The sequence below is a fragment of the Sinohyriopsis cumingii genome, chromosome 6 (assembly GCF_028554795.1).
Source record: "Sinohyriopsis cumingii isolate HCF-2022 chromosome 6, ASM2855479v2, whole genome shotgun sequence".
Classification (NCBI taxonomy): domain Eukaryota; kingdom Metazoa; phylum Mollusca; class Bivalvia; order Unionida; family Unionidae; genus Sinohyriopsis; species Sinohyriopsis cumingii.
In genome coordinates, this window is record NC_142966.1 from 30,344,061 (window position 1) to 30,365,522 (window position 21,462).

The 21,462-nt window shown below is 36.7% G+C and overlaps 1 protein-coding gene across 2 annotated transcripts in view; it reads right to left on the minus strand.

Annotated features, from left to right (window-relative positions):
- The window catches only part of LOC149796570 (receptor-type tyrosine-protein phosphatase alpha-like), an 89,618-nt gene extending 68,486 nt beyond the window's left edge, over nucleotides 1-21,132 (minus strand). For both annotated transcript variants that reach the window (XM_089961270.1, XM_089961269.1), the window contains exon 1: nucleotides 21,011-21,132. The gene's annotated coding sequence lies outside the window, so the exon portion shown is untranslated. The remainder of the gene's footprint in view (nucleotides 1-21,010) is intronic.
- Between the last annotated feature and the right edge of the window lie 330 nt (nucleotides 21,133-21,462).

Below are 21,462 nucleotides of genomic sequence, written 5' to 3' on the forward strand. Positions count from 1 at the left end.
GGGGTCGTAATAGTGAGCCTCAGGTAAATGGGGTAGAACGGCGTGTTGATTGGCTTCCGTATTGAAAAAGTGTGGAAAGTACCCTTTAGCCATTTCTGTCATTCCAAACGTTTTAGGCATTCGACTCAAAGGCATGGCCAAGTAGCTCATCGAATCTTTAAACTGTACTTGTCCCACTTGCATGAAAATGATTTTGGCTCCGTTCAAAGTCACTTTAGGACGCTCGGTGCCTTGTTCCGTATAGTATCTCAAAAGAAACTGTCCATCGTATCCGGAGAAATTGTGAGCCATCACCGTGGCATGACGATGACAATCTCCGTAACGTTCGATGTCCTCTTGGCTCCAGGTCTTGTCGATGGGGTCTAAGACCCATTGTGCAAAATCGGCTAACGTGTTCGGTCCCCGAAAGATTTTTTCACGCCCTCCAGGAATCTTGCTGCAGTGAGGGCAATGACTGAAGATAGGTTCTTGAATGCACTTCTCGCAAGCTCGATGAGCCACGCAGAAATTAGGAATGTGAATGCCGGTCTCTTGCATGCATTCGAAATCGAAAAAGATGAAATTGCCTTTCTTCTTGTGACCATTCTCTTTCTCTGGTTGGGGTTGGTATTTTTGCACGTAGCATTGGTGTTCCAAGTCTACGATGTGGTGACAAATGTGACATTTTTTCTTTCCTCGACATACGTGTGCCTTGGCAGTATTGGTACATATGCCTTGTCCACACGTAGGGCACAATCTCAGGAGTTGACAAGCACATTTCTGCTGTGAACCTTGCGTCTTCAAATGTTGTTGGTAACAGGTAGGGCTGACAAACGTGCGCAGACAAGTTGAACAAGGCACTGGTCCGTCGCTCAGAAAGGGTGGAGAGGCCAAACATCCTGGGCATTTCATTCCACAATGTTTGTGTTACTCTCGATTATTATAACCACGGTCACATTTCTCACAGTAATATCTGTATCCTATGAATCCGGTGATAGTGGTAATGGTATCGAAATGGTCATCGTGATAATAAACATGAATGTATTTTCCGTCCTTAAAATCTTGGCCTCGAAACAACAGAGGTCCGCGCACTTCTTCAGGGTGCACGTTCAAGGTGTAGCGTGGAGCTAGGGCATCTTACAATTTTTGCATTTCAGGAATGCCACAGGGTGTGTCTTTGGACAGGCCAGCTTGTTGCAACAGGAGTTCTGCTTCGTTTCGTTGTTTGGCTCAGTCCGATTGTCGAATAGTTTTCCAGGCTCTTTCCCATTCTGCCGTGTCGTTCTTGTTGGCATAGGTTCGTCCCACCACGATGGCTCGAGCTAAACACATCTGGTCTTGAGGATTGTCAATTTGGACAAGGCTACGCTTAATGCTGCGAAGCTCGTTCACCAATAACATCTTTTTGCGTCCGGTCCCTTGAGGAGGAGAGACGTGGGTCATGTCCAATGTGGCTTTTCCATCGGTGATGTCAAACTGGTCATTAGATTGTTGCACGTGTTGAATCTTGTCCATGACTTTGGAAGCGGTCAATTCTGCAGGGGTGCTAAACTCGATCCAAACAGGGGATTTCAAACCGTCATGTTGTATGGAAAGTCTCAAGCGATCGTCTTCTTTGGGTTGACATTGTCGCTTGAGTGCGGTGAGCAAAGAATCCCACAACCCAGTGATGAACACTTCTGCTTTCTCTAACGGTACTTCAGCCTTGAAATCTTTAAACTTCACTGTGTATTTGTAAGCCGTGGTTCTAAATTTTCTAGAGGAGCGCTTTTCGGTCTCTCGAATGGAATGGTATTTTTCAGGGTTGACTAAGGGTGGTGAACTTGGTTTAGAGGGTTCGGATTCTGGTTCACTCATGTCCTCTTCAAAATCACTGGCATGAATTTGTGCCAAGATTTCAGCCCTGGTACGAGGCGATAGATCACGTTTCTGCCTCTTACTTTCTTCTTCATCTTTCTTCTCGAATGAATAGGATTGTTTCATCTTGAGTGAAAAACGTCAAATGACTAAAGTTTAAACACCATAGACTAATTTATAGTCATGGCAGACCAGCGTATATAAAAAGGGTGTGTGTCTTGTCCTTTCACTATTCATTTCACTCTCAAGCTGAGCACAACGATGGAAGAGACTAGCCAAATCGAACGTTTCGTCAGAGCTTTGCGAGGGGTCATTAGAAAATTCTCTTCAGACCAGCCGACGGACTACTCTCCATCCTTTCGAGATAAAAGTCAAGATATTTGCTATATCTGTCAGAAGAAAGGGCATTGGTCTTCAGAGTGTCCAGACTGTCAAAAAAGAAAAAAAGGGGCTAAAAAAGACAAAAGTCAAGATACCTGTTATTATTGTAAAGAAAAAGGACATTGGTCTCCAGATTGCCCAAAAAAGAAACAAGAGGAGTCAAAAGAAAAAAGGGATTCTTCAGAAGAAGAGAGGGATTCTTCGGAAGAAGAGAGGGATTTTTCAGAGGAAGAAAGCAGACAGGTGAAGAAAAAGAAACAGGAGAAGAAAAGAAGAAGGGAAGAAAGTGAGGAGGAAGAAGAGGAAAAGAGTGTGACGGTGAAGAAATTTAAAAAACAGAGAGACTAAACAAGGAGACAGAAGAAGTCAATGAACTTTTTATTAAAGTTTTGTGTTTTGAATTGTGAATTGGATTGTAACAATGGATAAAAGAATAAATTAATGATATAAGGTAAGTGTCTTTGAGTTTTGATTTTAAAATAAGAAGCTACACTCACGCACTCATACAAAGACACGTACTATAGGGGTAAAATGGGCTGGTTTTTTTTTTTTTTTTTTTGAGTTATTGGCAAATTGAAATTGTATTTCTTTTCGAGAAATGTGGGTGGCCCTGAAAAGGGCCTTTTTAATTTGGTGTAGGGGTGAGTTCAAGCAATCAACTTTAACTGCCTTAAGCCTTTGCCACGGCCAAGGCCTACTTCTGGACTTCGTAATGCTGATGATGATTGGGTTGAAATCACTAAGGGTGGTACGGTAGGCTTAGTCACAGGGTTAACGTGTTTAGCTCGGGAAGGTCGTATTCCCTTCGGTCGTAATAAAGAAGTCCGATACATTTGTTTCAGACTTCTTAACTCCGCTAAAATGTCCAACAGTACCGTGACCGTTTGATGTTCACCCTCTTGTTTCTTTGCTGCTACTTCTTCTTGCTGTTGTTGCTGTTGTTTTTTTCTTACCTCTTCTTCTTGCTGCTGTTGCTGTAGGAGAAAAGCTTGTTCCGCTTCCTTTTGTCGTTGTATAAATTTCTCCAATTCTTCTTTCTGTCTCTGTCTAAAATTCTCCACTTGCGGTAATGAAGAAGGTAACGAAGGTTCCGGAACAAATTCTTGCGCGGTAAGAAAATCCACAAAATCCCAATTCACCTCTTCTGAAAGTAAGTCCGGGTTTCCTTGGGCAGTCTCCCCTGCTGGTGCACCCCAATGAATCGTTTTCTGAGTTTCCGTCATGTTGAATCACTGTCGCATAGATTGACTGTACACAAGCGCTAGCGAATCTATATAGACCACGTGACGTCACAGACTGCTCTCTTCGGATTGGATGCGGGCTGACTGAATTTTGTAACGCGTGTTCGGATTGGTGAATGAACTCAATCCGTTTCAATCCTTCCTCTACCTATAAATAAGCGCAGTTCACTGCATTGATTCACCTGTTCTCGTCGCTTCACGATGTGGACCACAGTCGAATCATCCACCCTTGTGTCATCCATGATGTTTAGGACGGACATGCTCATGTATGTCCGGTCCAAGTGGACCGTTGTCGACAAGTCAGACACCAGTCTGTGGATACGAAGAGTGTACGTAGAAAGACAAGGTTGCCTCAAGAGGACACTGATTTATGGCCCTCGAGTAAGACGCAGCTTGAGGACAAGAAGATGCCGCAGATGCCCTTTTTGTTAATGGATACATTAACATAAACCCAAAGGCCCTTTTCAGGGCCACCCATATTTCTCGAAAAGAGAATGACTTTCCATTGCCTACCCCTTTTTTAAATTTTAAAAAAAATTTAAAAAAAAAAAATCCCATGTTCAATTCCCCTTATCCCTAGATAGACCCACACTTTATTTCCCCATGTTCAATTCCCCTTGAGGCTAGAGTGGCCCAAGACTTTTTCTCCATGTTCAATTCCCCTTGAGGCTAGAGTGGCCCAAGACTATTTCCCATGTTAAATTCCCCTTGAGGCTATAGTGGCCCACGATTTTTCTCCATGTTAAATTTCCATTGAGGCTATAGTGGCCCAGGGGGGGTCTGTAATGCTAATTCCCATTGAGGCTATAGTGGCCCTATTCACTACTTATATATTTATCATTTTCAAATTATACACTAGTACACCTATTCATAGGTTTCCCGTTATATACAAAGTATCAGTGACAGTTACCCCTTTAATGTTGACCTAGATCACCAAGAAATGGCATCATTGATCATTTTTAGGTGTAAGTTTCCACCTGTTTGTCATCGTCTAGTCTCTTGAGCCCATGTAATATGAATGCGGAGTGAGTTTCCATTTCATGAAGTTTACCAAAAATATATGTGCGTTAGAAAACTCAAAATTATTCTTCTGATCAGTGTTATGCGGATCTTAGGTCACTTTTATTTTTACATCTATATTGCTTTACTGATACTTAGTCACGCCAAAAAATAAGTCATCAGCATATATTTATATAGGTATGGACATGTAATTACTTTTTGCAAGACAGATGTTGCGAACTTCATCGGAAGAAGCGTTTAAGGCGTCTACGCCGATTCCCACGAACTTTCACTATATGCATGCAACTGTAATTTATGTATAAACAACATAATCTTGAGACATCTGATTGGGGGTATTTTAATTGGACGCGTAATGTAATAAACTCTTTTTTGTCAATCGCCAAGCTTCCCTTTCATAGGCGTTCTTGAGTAATGTTATACAAATGGAGGAGTGATGACAAGCTTGGAACGCTTCTTTACAAAGATGTACGTTAGCAACGACCTTCATTTAAAACGTAACTCAATACTTATTGAAAAATATGCTGGTGTCTTCACTTGGGCATAACAAAGTATTCATAAAGCTGAACAATTCTACAAATATTGGTGACTGGGACCAGCAGACGAAATATTACTAAAACTTTGACATTTTTTTAATTAAAATTACACCTAGATTGCTATAAATTGTCACAGTAAACTAGAGTGCTGTAAAGTGTTACAGTAAACTAGATTGCTGTGAAGTGTCACAGTAAACATAAAAACTTTAAAGAAATCGGGTACAAGGTGTACTACATATTACAAAGGTTTTTAATTCGCTGTCTTCGCTAGAAATATAACACGTCATGGCTTGGACCCATGTTAGTATCAAGCATACGTCGGGTTTCAGTGGATCTATTTGGTAAGACCTTGGGGAGTGCAGTTGATAAATTGGCCGTTTTGAGTAAAGTGGTGTCAGGGATGAGCACTTATTCCAGCAAACTCGTTTCTGAGCCCTGAGTAATATGTTTTATTTTATGTTGGTAAAACGAGATTTAGGTTAGTTGCACGAATTGGAAATGTTAGGGGTATGGTTTGGAAATACGGGTTAAACTTCCATACTGATCCCCAGATCAACCATGTACAATTAAATTAAAATGCAGTAAAATACTGCGTGGATTCATTAACCTACACTTAGGCCGTAAAGTAGATAAAAAAATAGGTCTTATCAATAGACATCTGTTTTGAGAATACTCGTGTTATAATGCAGCGTTGACGTCCATGAGAAATCAGTACCGCACGATACCGATTTTATTGTACGGTTAAGCACTATAATTATACATTGTTGTTTTCACATTTCCATAGACATACATAAATGATCCTGTAATAGTATACGGGTTGTAGATAAACCTGATTTAGCATTACTAACCATCAGATACCTTTAGAAACATGGAGACCTCTAATGGCCCTTAAAGCATTTTCTGAAAATGAATTTACTTCATGACTACGATCAATGGCAGTAATAAATTTAATAATACTTAAAGCCTGTGTTATGGAGATGAACAATTAGTATCATATGCAGGTCACGAGGCTCGTGATGCACATTCATATCCAACCGAATAAAATAACTTCTCTGCTTTGACAGGATATATGTGACACATAGATCGTACCTGTATTATCAGAGACTTTATCAAGGTCATGTAGAGATAATTGTTTTTGTTGATCGAAATGAAATGCAAATAATTTCATGTGTCTAACGCAAAGACATCGCACTTCTACTGCCTTATATGAACATTAAAGTTCTTATTTATCATGTGCATTCACATCGACTTTATGAACATGTGCTTATTTGTAAGAAGTAATGGGATCTGTTTGCCTCTATCATACCTCAGAACAAGTCTCTCTCTCTCTCTCCCTCTCTCTCTCCGCATATTAAGGTTTAGATTTACCTTCGAGATTTAAAATTAAAGATTGAATTGTCCTATATACATTTAAAGTACAAGAGGCAGATCCATTTGATCACACACCGGCGTAATGTCTAACAATCATTGCTTCTATTTGCAATTATTACTTTAAATTTTCAGAAAGTGGAGAAAATGGCTCCTGCACTAGGTTTTAGTTTTAGTTTCGGATGTTAAATATCTGAACTGTGTATATGTATTTTATTACCAAACGTGTGCAATAAATACTTGTAACACATGTGACTAAAACACACATCCGCGCTTTGATCTCAACCTCGAAATCCGAACTTATTTAGTAGGCACAAGAGGGTACAGCCAGTTCATTGGTGTCGACATAGATTAGTTTCTTACTAGAGGGACTTGCAAACCTGCATGACCTTTCATAGAGACATACCTGTATAAAATCGATAGGAATATAATTTATTTCTCAGCAATTGTTACTATAACATTAGATATGCCTTTAACCCACTGCCAGACGATGTGAAACGACAGTGTTGATTAAATTTGACCTGGAACTCACCATTTGCATTCCTAGTCACATAAATACACAAATATGGCAACCTACACGTCAATAATATCAGAAGTCAAAGAGTCACATGATCGCAACAATAAACCATTTCCAATGTTGCTGTAGGAAGATAAATCGAACATATAAATAAAAGTCACGTAACCTTTATAGAATAATGAAAGAACATAAACTGCTCAAAATACTTATGCTGAATCCATGTTGAGGTCTGCACCGAGACAACAAAATTCCATTAACGGTGATATAGCCGAGGGGGAGACGAAAAATGTAACCCCGCACCTGGGATTTCCTTGTCTTGGCACAAACACCAATATATAGTATTTCTCGCCCAGTTTTCTTCCATATCAATTAAAGCAGCCTACACTTTTGTAATATAATCAACAGATTCAAAACAGAGTATTTATTAGGTACTGTTATTGCCTCTGACTTTTTATAAAGGTCATCAGGTTTTGTACGCTTTTCTGAAAATCTGAATAATTATCTAATAGAATGTAACTATATATGCTGCTCTTAGAAAACAAACAAACAGTCTAGAAGAAGAAATAACTTATAATTGGTACGTATTGCAAGTGTTGTATCATGAACGTCTTGAACCACGTACTTTAATTTGTTTAAACGCGCATTAATACGAATATGTTAATGTGGGCAGTGGGATGCCTAGTCGACTCTAAGTACACAAGTTCTAAGCAGGAGAAAAAAGAAACATAACATCATTTCAAATTATTACTGTATTATCACATTTAACATTATATGTCACATGAAAATAACAATAAGCAATTAATATATATTACTGGGTAAAGTTTAACTTTTATGGGTTCTAATTTGGAAAACGTTTTATGGTAGACAGCGGTACAATAAGGTACAGAGCTCCAACGAAGTTTGCAATGACTGTGAGGAGATTTATAATGCATGATATTCTTGAAAATGTATATTTTCTATCCTGGAAATATGAAAAATTTTGCTATTACTATTACAATGATATGTTTCATGGGAAACTTCATGTTGAATAGCGTGTGGACAGACGAATAAACCATTCGGATTGGTAAGTGCAAGAATTTTCATTTGTTTACAACGTTTGATTCAATTGGGGGTGTTTGACAAAGTTTAAAGAACGCACGCCTGACATTGCATATTTCTGGTTGTTGCCAGCTTTTGCGGATGCTCTTGAGATAGTTTGGAGTTTTGTTGTCAGTCACGTGTATTGTCTGAGTGTTTGGAACAGTGTTTTCAGTTAGAGTTTATCCCACACAACATAGCGAATTTTATCCTATCTGTAGCTTGGTAAATTTTCTGGTCAGCATCATTTAATTGAGCTAAAAGTTCCTAATTAGTTTCATATAAAATATTAAAAACTAATTTGATATTTTAGCTACCTCTGATGACGATGATCTGAAAATTTACAAAAGTTACAGATAGTATAAAATTCGCCATGCCGTGTGTAGTTTTATAGCATCATATCAAATAGCTCGACATCGTGTGCGTATGTGTTTGTCTCGCATACAAATCTTTTGAAAGGTGTGTTATCAAAGTTGGAGAGACCTTAAGTTGCTTTATGAGTGAATATCTTTCTGGCATTTATTTAATTTTTTTAATTATGCCTTTTTCCTGCTCACAAAATGTAGGACCTTTGACTTTATTAATAACAATAAAAGTAACCTTTACAGTAACGCATGACAAAAGGGACAAGCATAAATGTGAAGGTGTTACTATTTTACAGTGTTCAGTGTTGTCGTATCGACATAACATGTACATGATGTCCTATGATGTAAATCATTCAATTTCCATTTCTACTTGTAAGTGCAGCAGAAAAATGACTTTGTAATAACTTGTATATAAACGTTCCGAATCAGAGCTTAATACGTTTTAAAACGCAATCTTATATATATCGTACTCTCCACTCTTCTGTAAGACAAACTGACCAGACACTTGCATTTTCTTTCAATTATGCATATTCAAGTTACTACATTTGAGTTATTACACATACGCATCGCATTGCTAATAAAAAGACGTGAATAGTCTACCTCGCCTTGGACAGCTCCGGTGGCCTAGTGGTTAGAGCGTCCGCCTCGGATGCAAGAGGTTGCGGGTCCGATCCAAGGCCGAGTAATGCCAATGATTTTATAACATTGGTACTAGCAGCGGCCTCACTTGATGCTCATCATTAAGGGGCTAGTGCTAGGACAGGTCGGCCTGGTGTCAGAATAATCTAACTCGGTGCGACATAATGCTACATACCATAGTGTTATGCATCACAATAAACTACAACACTCCATACATCATAGCGATATGATTGAAAACAAGTTAAATCTACGTTAAAAAACATAGTTAAATCTACATTTTTAAAAATCCAAATCACACACGCACACACACACACACAATCACACACACACCTCCTCGCCTTGGTGCTCTTTTAATGGCATAATATGTCTTTAAAATCAGCAGTGTACTAAATATTCCATACACTGGAAAGAAAGATATTTACTTGTGTTTTTAATTTCTGATACCATTATTGTACTTAACACTATCATATCTTAGCATTGCTCATTTTGTTCTTGTACCAGCGTGTAGTACGCTTTTTTATCATTGAAAGAGAGCATACAGTATTGAAAGATCGATACGTGAATGACTGACACTCATTTTAATTAATAACCCTACTGCATGAGAGAGGAGGAACGAGCCAGCAGCCTATGTAATATCATCCTAAATATATATAATTCTGAAACTACAAGATGCATATATGTAAGACCTACTATCAATGTTTCTGATAAATTTCGCCCATGTAATTATGCTTACAACTAGTCACGTGACAATGAGCAATAAGCATAGTAACAATGAATGCTCTCCATGACAAACTTTCATCATTGACAATATTAAAATCACAGCAGACGACATCGTATTCTGTTGGACTGGATCAAACTCGTAAATAGCATCTGGCTAAGTTACAAAAAAAAAATACTGTTGATACAACTAATTAAGGGGAAATTCCGATTGTGCAACTCAGTATAAGTATCTCCATTCACTTCCAGTGAACAAGGAATTTAGTATACAGTTTATACAAACTTAATCAACCACCAGCTTCTGGCCCTGTGGTTTAACCACAAAGCGATTCAGTTTTATTACTGTACTACCCTCCATATTTATATATGTCCCCTGTAACCCTAAATAATTTGAGACATTGAATGTAGTTCTAACCAAATGATCGTATGTGAAATTTGACCATCTTCATTCATACGGAAATTTACAAATATCTGAGATCCTGGTGTGCCAAAATGTTTTGCCTGCAGATAGATATTTTCTACGCGTGTACATTACTACAAGCGGAGAATGCAAATATTTTTTTATGGAAACAGTCTTAAATGTCCAATAATGGAATGCATTTTAATTCACTTTACAGTTTTAAACTGTGGCACCAAATTTTTAACTTATATTTGACCACATATCATATATACAAAAACTCTGATACTTTGTATTTTGACACGTAATAGACTGCGTATATTTTACCACAAAGTAACTGTCAAACAGAATAATAAACAATAATAATAATGTTACAAAGGAAAGACAGGTGAGGACGCGAGTGAAATTGCATACTACACATGTATCATTGTTTCCTATCGACGAAATTAATCCAAATTAGATATCTTCTCCCCTTTCACACTTATTATTGATGAAATAGTTAACATATCGGCATAGAATGAACCATTGGGTTTCTGTTTTTGAATGGTATGTCTTACCGGCTTCCCCAGAACAAGATGAAAAAACTCAGCACAGCTACTCAAGCAAGGGAAATATACCGTAACACCACAATTTACCTTTTACGGGTTCAAATGTAAGTGACAACAGTCAACGCAAACATTAAGTTTCAAGACCATAGTTTCAACTGTGTCTATAGAACTGCTCTGCATATATATGAAAAAAGAACAAAAGAATGCATTAACAGTGCTAGTGTGAGGTTCCTCTTATATTCACACATCGTTTTAGATGTCTGGTCTGTTGTGTTGGTGTGGGAAGTCATGGCGTATTCGCTATCAAAAACATGGAGCTCGCTCAAAACGCGAAGAAGCGGCAGACATAAGTAGCTTTAAATAGAAACTAGTAAAATTGAGCGACGGTGTATTGAACCCTAACTGACTGATATCAACAATAATAACCGAAGAAGAAGTGTAATATTATTCAAATGCATATCTACTTATCATTAAAACGGGGTGGAAAAGGTCAGAAACCCTGAATGGAAAACTCCCTATGTGTATCTTCTAACTTGATATACCTTCTGCCTCTGGTAATTTCAAATTTCAGGACTTAATACAAACATGTATGTGAACCCTATGATTTAATTTTGACCACAGTAGTACGCACCAAGGACAATATACCATTTATCGATAGTTTGATAGGTCAGCCAGCTGTACATGGAATTTCAGCGTATACAATGCAGTTCTATGTATCTACGTTCCAAAGAGATTTTAGAGTATTTTGCCAAAGTAATTATCATAGACGGATAAATCTAACCCCGATATGTTTAAAAAGTAAGTTGCACGTGTATTTACCTGCGAACATTTCAAACAAAATTCCACAAATTAGTTTATCAGTACATTTTGACACATGAAGTAGCGTTCAGCGTATACAAAAGCATACCTACTAGAGATTTCATTACACATTACGTAAAGTTTATGTTCCAGCTTTACCTTTACCTGGACATCATACAAAAAGAATTTAGAAATAGACGTGAAAACTATAGATCTGTGCGTCACCCAGTTTGCAATCAGATTAAACATCCTCTTACCGGTATTTTTGAAAGTATTAAAACAGGAAGTCTTACATGTAAAGATACTCGTACTCCGATGAGAGAAAGTCTTAAAACAGAAAATCATTTTACAAAACGGTTTAAATTTACTCGTACCCCGATGAAAGAAAGTCTTGTCACGGAAAGCCTTAATCATATAATCATACCCTGATATGAGAAAGGGTTGAAACAGAAAGTTTTAAAACGGTATATTCGTACCTCGATACGAGAACTTTCTGAAACGTTCAGCCGGTTCATGCCTGTTTATACATGCCCTATACAAGATAGCACTAATAAATTTCTTAAACACCCAGCACACTATAGTAACTGGACCACATAGATATTGACCTAAGGGTGAAAAATCAATGTGTGTTGGTTATTCTATGATGGGGTACTTAGACCACCTAGATATTGATATAAGGGTGATAAATCAGTGTGTGTTGGTTATTCTATGATGGTGTACTTAGACCACATTGATATTTATCTAAGGGTGATACATCAATGTGTGTTACTTATTCTATGATGGAGTACTTAAACTACCTAGATATTTATCAAAGGGTGATAAATCAATGTATGTTGGTTATTCTATGATGGAGTACATCTGGTTCTGACACAATATGATCTAGATCCTTTATAGATTTTTCTCAAACGTTTAATATATAAACGCAAAGAGCCTACCATAAAGGATATATTGGTATCCCCTTTCTTTACAAAAGTATATGACAGTTTATACAATTATATTTGACCAAAGAACAATATGTGTCTAAATAAACCACATATCATTTGGAAAACAAAGGGTGACGACCGCTCTGGTGGCTTAGTGGTTAGAGCGTCCGCCTCGCATGCGGGAGGTTGTGGGTTCCATCCCCGGCCGTGTCATACCAAAGACATAAAAATGGTACTAACAGCTGCCTCGCTTAGCACTCAGCATTAAGAGGTTAGTGTTAGGACTGGTCGGCATGGTTTCAGGATAATGTGACTGGGTGGGACATCATGCTACACGTCTGCGGCATGATGCCCCAGTGCTATGCAGCACTATAAACTGCTTAACTGCAGACATCGTAGCGATATGACTGACTTTTTTTAAAGCTACGTTAAAAATCCAAATCACACACACACACACACACACACACACACACACACACACACACACACAAAGGATGACAACATAGAGAAAAATAAATTTTGAAATTGTGTGCTGAAATTTGAACCCTTCGGGATTTTGGAAAGAATAATCCGACACGGGCTTTGCCCAATTAACAAGTGTTGATGTGTGTCTGAAAAGATGTGCAATAATAATCGCAATAATTAGAATCAAGTCCTATATCTCAGTCTATTTCAATAATGAGATTAAAATATCTCAGTTCATTTCATTAATTAGAACAAATCCATAATATCTCAATCTATCCCAAAAATAAGATTAAAATATATCAGTCCATCTCAATAATTAGAATAACACCCTATTATCTCAGTAAATCTCAATAATAAGATTAAAATATCTTAGTCCATCTCAACAATTAGGTTAAAGCCATAATCTCTCCGTCTATCTCAATAATCAGATTAAAATATATCAGCCCATCTCAATAATCAGATTAAAAAATCTCAGTCAATCTCAACAATTAGATTACAGCCCTAATATCTCAGTCTATCTCAAATAAAGATTAAAATATATCCGTCTCATCGCAATAATTAGAATAAGCCCTAATATCTCAGTCTATCTCAATAATCAGATTAAAATATATCAGTCATTTTCAAAAGAATATTTAAAATTCTAATAGCTCAGTATAGCTCAGTATGTAGATTAAAACCCGTAACAGCTCATTCAATCTTAGTAAGTAAATTAAAACACCTAATATATAATGGCAAATCATTAAGCAAATTCAGCCCAAATATCTCATTAACTACGCTAAAATCCCTTATAGCTCAGCCCGTCTTAGTAAGTAAATTACCACCCCTAAGATCTCATTCATCCCAGTGTTTTAGGAAGATACATGTAATACTGACTATAGAGAAAATGTCATAATTGAAATCGAGATGGGACCATTGAAGCCAGGCGTTGCCTGTGTTTGTTTGAAGGGACATCCCTCAATAACTTCCGTAAATAAGACGCACTCTTGTATTGAGAAACTTGAAGACAGCAAAGCCTTATTCATCCTATCCCCATTAACTCGATGAGTAAATTGTGGGTATCTGATTAACATCCTTAGTAAATAATTGGTTGTTCTTTGTTGATTTTGTTTTGCTTTTTGGCGGGGGTGGGGGTTTAACGCCATTTCTCAGCGCAATATAGGATATACACGGTGGCCTCTATATCTGATGGAGGAAGAACCAGGGACAACACCGGTAAGAAACAACAACTCACGGGAAGCTACTTGGTATTTTCTCAGATACCCACACTGGCTGAGCCCTAGACTAGAAGCTACGCAGAAATAACTAAGATGGCGTAGATCGGTAAAGGCGGCTGTTTTAAACCACTAGGCCACCCGGAGTCCCTAGTAAATAAAGTAGACGACATAAAGTGCAAATTGAAATAAATCTTCGTCGAGTTGAATAAATAGCATCGAGTATTTCAAATTTCGGCATAATATGAAAGTTCTATATGTGAACGCATGAGGCAACCTAGGCGTCAAAAGACTCGGGTGGTGGGACGGGATTGTGTGTGTGGGTTATTATAAGAGCCGAGTGACAAAATTGTAAAAACAAATATACACTGATTTTACTGAACATAAGATGTCATGCGAACGTAATCGAAGCAATCTAGAAATACGAATGACTCATACATCACGAGTGTCATCCTGACGGATAAAAATGAAATGTCATCCTGACGGATAAAAATGAACGAAGTACAACAAAATAATCGCACGGCTAAGATACTGAAAGCAGCACACGTCATGTCAGACAGATATATATTCGATCCGAATTAAAACTTCTAAAAAGCAAGCGAAAATTTAGTCTGGCCTAGGAAGTTTGCTGAGTAATATACGGTTACTCCGAGGAAGCCACTCGTAATTTGGAGGTAAAACTTAGAGATGAGATTCTAAGGAAAGACAATGATTCGTAAAGGTCAGTAGATTATATGCTCAATTTTTGAAGAATATTATGGTATTGTAATTGTACTTATGTGTAGCATGTATACTTAATTAATAGGATCGTTTAATACGTAATACTAGCTTAGTAGTGTTTAATATTCATGCGTATTTGATAAATAAGCTTGAGTATTATATAGAGAGTTATGTAGATTGTTAGCTTGTGGTCAGAATTAATTTACTAATTCGCTATTAGGTTACTTCGCAGTAAACTAGTCCATTTATTAATGTGATATGTAAGAATTTACACATGCTTGAATTGTGGATTCGGAAAATGGTTGAAGTGTGTAAGATTAGTTAATATGGTTATATGGATATATCAGAGCATGGCTAACTGAATATTTGTGTTCTTTGTATGAGTTGTAATGTACAGAGATGCAACTGACTGCTATGAGGAGAAGCTACTGGCAAGCTTTCTCACATACCCACATTGGCCGAATCCTAGACTCGAACCCACACAGAGAGAGGTGCGATGGCAGTGATCCGTAACGGAGAGCGATTTAAACCACTCGGCCACACGGGGCCCCCTATTTCGATGTGAATGAATGAGTGACAGAAGTTATTTAATAGCCGTTATCTGATTATAGGCTGAGTGTATTGTGAGGTAAAAGGGCTAACGAGAATATTGTACAGTCCTTGTGTTTTCACAGGAAGCCTTTTGGGGGACAAAACTTCCGGCTCGGTTAAGTCCCGAGTCTCTTAGAGGGGAGAAGACGGAAGTCAGTCTAGCAGAGTTGACGGAGTCCACAAGTCTAGTCGGTGGAGAGAGTTAAGGAGGAGGTGAAAAAGCATCCGAGGATGAGAAATTAGAGAAGGAGGAGCATAGATACGTCGATCAGGAACAGGAATATGTTAAAGGTCGGGAGGAAGAGAGGAAGGATTTGAAAGAATAGGAGAATACACAGATCAGTAGAATACAAGGATAAGTGGAAGGCTATATTATATTACTAATCAAATGATGCAATAGGCTATCACAAGGTCGAGCAGAAGGAGAGTACATGGGAAATTTTAAGCATATGACTATTGAATTGTCATTAAACTGTTATTCGTTGAATTTCACTTTTTGTATATTCAATAACTAAACCGTCGGCAATGCTGGCTGGAGGCTAGGAGCTTTACATATATCGTTCACTACGTTAACTTCCAACCAAAATAGAGCCTGGGTGGGACTTCTATAATAGTTTAAATAGAATATTGGGAGAACCCCTCCCCAAACATAACACACCTACCACAGTGGCGGTATAACAACCCGTCACGCCAATATGTGTGTGTGTGTGTGTGTGTGTGTGTGTGTGTACTGCCTATATGGTCACAATCTTTTGATATTGTGGTGCGCATTTTGCGAAACTGTATGACAAACCTTGACGTTAAAGATGGCGACCTCTTATTACTCTTTGGCTTTTAATTTTCAACAAATTTTTATTTTAATTCTTTTTTAAATTTGTTTCGATGCCACTGAGAAGTAATAACGAAATATTAATATAAATATTCTGACTTAAATAAAATATTCAAATTTTTTGAGGATGTGATTAATAGTATTCTTTTTTAACTGTTTTAATCCAGACCAAAAAGCTGCATTTTCTTAGTTCTTTTTTTAAAATTTGAACGAAGTGTGTTATTTTAGTTAATTTTCATTAAAGACAGATTAAAATTAATGTAAGGGGGTCCATGAATTCCTCAGCTTGTTTGAAATTTTGACATTAAAAAACAAACAAAAAAATCAAGTAGTGATATGTGAAAGCAACCTATGTGTCAGAATGATTCTAGGGAGGAGATTGGTCTTGTAAGTGATTAGAAGTTCTTCATTATCGTGTTATCAAATATACATGCAAATTCACCAGCAATTGTTGCGAAAAAGAACAAGACGGGATAAAACGAAAAGGAAAAATATAAATAAGTTGATGGCAAATTCAAAAAGGATTCATATAGGGCTGACGACCATCTCTCCTTTCAAAAATCTTTATATCTATCACATATTCATTGTTCTGAGTGTACTGGGTCTTTAAACTTGACACAAACAGGAATCACCACTTGACTGATTCATGCATCATATATCCTGGTATGTGTAGTCTTAACTAACGAGAAATTAGTACAACATGGCCCAAAGCATAATACACACTTAATATACAACATGACCCTATATTGTCCGTTTCGAATTCCTTTCAACATGCATGAGCGAATCCGTAACACTTTACGGGCTGTGAAAGAGATCCTTTTCGCTTACTAACAATCATATAACTGTTAAAATAGGGCGAGGCCTACTGGCCAGGAAAATATGTCCGTGAAATTTCAACAAGAGTATCTTTTGCGTTCACCGTGTAGGGTTTCTACAATAAAATAAATGTAATTATTGTTACAAACTCTGCTGGGCAATGAGCAATCAACATAAAAATAATGAATGCTATCCACGAGACGAGATTCCTATCGGGTATTGATGTCATGACGGCATGACAGAATTAGTGCGACCTAAATCTTACCTGGTTTATCGGGGCGTTTGGAAAAGATTACCTGCTGAGAACTGGTTGTGATGAAATGTAGTTATATTTATGATTGCTACGAGTGATGTCCCTTAGTGAAAGGACAGAGGGTCTTCAGTGCAGAATTACATTATCCTTATCCATCAAATTTGTACAAAATATTATTTAAGCAAAAACTCAGCAAACGGTTGTGTTTTAATTTACAGTTAGCATTATCGTTTATATAACATATCTAAAATCTGCATTATTTTGACACGTAACTGTCAAAATTCATTCCAAATAGAGACTTTCCGAATGAGCTCTTAATTTTCTAACATTTTAATTCTTAAAGTCAAAATATTGTGATGTGTAAATTTATCTATATTCAAGATGTGCAATTCAATACTCTACCACTTAAATGAACTAGAAAATTCGGCAATTCTGACAATATATGCGTTTTTGGAAGATGTTGAAAGAACAATTTGTCTCTCAAATATATAATAATAATAGCAATAATAATATATATATATAATTCCATTTCCCTCTCTTTCTCGTCATAATACTAGGGTTTCACTATAGGCTGTAAAGCTGAATAAGGAGCTGTCCTGTAACCGTGTGAAACACATGAGACAATTATATGGTACTCACACAAACAAATACACCGAATATATATATATATATATATATATATATATATATATATATATATATATATATATATATATATATATATATATATATATATATATATATATATATAGTATAGAATAAGGACTTTTAAGTGCATATATATTAGTGTTATATGAAACTTCAATGTACTCATACAATTTTGCGACTCAGGTTTTCTATAACCACTCATCGTCCTCAGAATAGACAATTGTAGCGTGTTAATTCGATGCTTGTTCCCGTCCGTAAAACCACAAAGACAGTATATGCAGTAGTCCAAAATTTCTACTCATTACAAGATGGAAAAGTTCTACTCATAACAAGATGGCAGTCGAAAATAATTTGTTTCCCCTACTATGACCTTGACATGTTGGCACTGAATCTTGCTTTGGTACGCAGCAAACCTTCCACCCATGATATACATGGGCGAAGTTTCATAAAATCGCTCCAACAGTTGCAAAATTAAGGTCAGGTAGACTATAACGATTACCATCGATCACCAATAACGATCAAGCTCACAAAACAAATGAAATATGCATATCAATAGTAATAATAATGAAGCATTAACATCACGAAGTAAGTCGATACTAAGCAAACTAATAGGACATAAGCTGACGCACTAAGGAAACACTTACCACAGCGGTGTCAAATTTTTAGGCTTATGTTAGTTCCTTAAACAAAAACTTTGCAAAGTATCATTTTATGGGCAATCAATTGGTAAGGATATCCAAGCACTCTTCAAAGACTGTATGACTTCCTTATGTGGTAATTTTTAAGAGAGGAAGCAAGCAAGTATTGTCTTGAGCGTTAAAGTACTGTGGTGGGTAATGTTACCGCTTTTGGTTAGACAGTCTGCTGTGTACTGTATAATAAATCGGAGTTGTTGCAATGGGGAGAAAGTGAAGTAGTAAAAAAAATCATGTTTTGTTTTAATCATTTTCATTTGAGAAACTGTGCCTAATACAATTATAAATATAAGGGTGTGGGGATTCAGTATAAAGATTAAGCTTGTTAGAGCACTCTCTCAGCTAGAGTAATTACAGGTTACTGCATTTTTATGGGAAAATATGAAAGAGATGTTTTGGATGGATACTGCACGACCTGTGGGAGTGCAGTATCCATCAAACAAAACGAGTTCATACTTTGCATTGCAAATGCAGTAACCTTTTTATTATATACTTATTTGCTTATGCTTCCTAAGGCTTAATTATATATAAAAAATAACAACAAGAAACAAAGTAATTGAATGTATGATGTATTCCAAAATAAATACGCAAATGCAGATTCATCAATACACAACAATATTAATGCGTAGATAACTCCGACCAGCAACATTTGAAATTATTTCGTGCGCCCAACTGCACTTTCAAAAAGAATTGTCGATTTGGTCTTCTTAAAATTTAAATTCAGAGTCATATTGAGAATGAATGCACATTGCAGTCGCTTTTCATATGATATGGAATGAATGGATTTTGTTTGTTTGATTGGCGATTTTTAGTCTTCTCCATTTCATTGATTATGAGCCTGGATTTATTAGTAACTGGACCTCGATTTCTAATGTTGCGTCATTCTTGCATTATAGGATGGGTCTATTGCAGCTACGTACTTTTAAAATGTTAGAGAAGCAGCCAGGCCTCAGGTCCATAGGAAATCAATAAGAGAATTATCACCTGTGTGTCCTGCTTCATGCACATACTTCAAAGTTTTTCCGGTCTTAAAACAGTTTTCTGGTACATATTCAAATCCTGGATATGCTAAAATGTTTAGAATGTATCTTTTGATTAATATTGTTTGTAGACCAGTCAAAAGTAAGATAATTCTATGTGTAGGCCACTCACATGTAAATTAAAAATTGTATGTAGACCACTTACAACTAATTTAATTGTGTAATTTATTTTAGCTCATGTAATATTGTAATGAAGTTCAGAGTCGTGTGATTTCCAGGTGAGGATTCAATGCAATGACTATAGTGATTTTTACTTGGCTTGCATCCTTTCTTGTTCTCTGCTTGAAACACCTTTATTCTGGACTGGGAACATGAGTACCTGTGAACTGGGAGTTTGATACTGCATTACATGACATTTTGTTACTTCACAGATTGACAAATTTTCCTAGACCCATGAACTTTTGGTGCTTGGGCAGAAATGGATGGAGGAGGGCTTATGGTGGCCGTAGGAGAGTGGGTGGCTATCACCAAGACACACATTAGAAACGAGATTAGTCCATGGGTACCACCATTACATTGAGAGAGTATAGTTGGAAGGCTAATCAGGTGAAGCCTTTGACTTTATTAGTAACAATAAATGTGGCAGTGAGAGTAGTGCATCATATAAGGGTAGAGCGTACATTTTTAAAGTGTCCCTATTTTACAGTTTTCAGAGTAATGCTGATCGACTTTACATATACTATGACGTAAATTATACTCCAATTTCCTTTCATTTCCTTCTTGCAAGTGTAGCAGCAAAATGTTTTTGCAATCCCTTGTATACAGAGGTTCCGATGAACCACTTATCATTTTTCACAAAAACAAAATCATACATATATCACACGCTCTTCTTTTCTGTAAGACTAAGAGCCAAACTGGCCAGACAGGTAAATTCTCAATCAATTGTATAGATTTAAGTTACTGCAGCGGAGTTATTAAATATGCGCTGTATCGCATTGCTACTTTTGAACAACTGAATAGTTTTCCTCGATTTGCCTCTGTTTCCCTCGTATATTATCCTAACAATCTGTAGTGCGCGCAATATTCCATACACTAGACACAAAGATATTTATTTATCTGTTTGTTACACTATTTTGATACTTAATATTATCATGTTAGCATTACCCTTTAGATTTGCTAGCAACATATATGTAATCTGTATTATTCTTGAAGAAAATATGCAGTATTGAAGGTATGCACTATTGAAAGACTGATGCGTGAATGATTGACACTTCTTATAATTAAAAATCTACTGCGTTAAAGAAGAGGAACGTACCAGCATTCTATAAAATAGTGTCCAAAATATATTTAATTCTCGAAAAACAACATGTATATATCTCAAACATAATATCAAAGATTATTATAATAATTATTGTAAAGTTCATCCATGCAATTATACTTACAACGTCCGACGTAGAAATGAATAATGAGAGTAAATATAATGGATGTTGTCCACGATATAATATTCATCCTTGACAATAATATCACCGCAGACGACACTGTATCCTGTTTGACTGGATAAAACTCTTAAACAACACTTGGCTAAGTTAACAAAGAACTACTTTTGATAAAACTGAATCGCTACACTATCCAGCTACACATTGTATACCTAAATAGCTGGAGACATTGAATGTAGTTCTAGCATAGGGATCATATGTGAAATTTGACCATCTTCATGTGTAAGAGAACTTACAGGTATCTGAGTAACTGTTGTACCAAAACGTTTTGCCTGCCAATATTTTCTACTTATGTTAATGTTTACCCATGTAATTATACTTACAAATTCCAACGTGATAATTAACAATGAGCATAATAACAATGAATGCTCTCCATGACATAAAATCAATCTTTGACA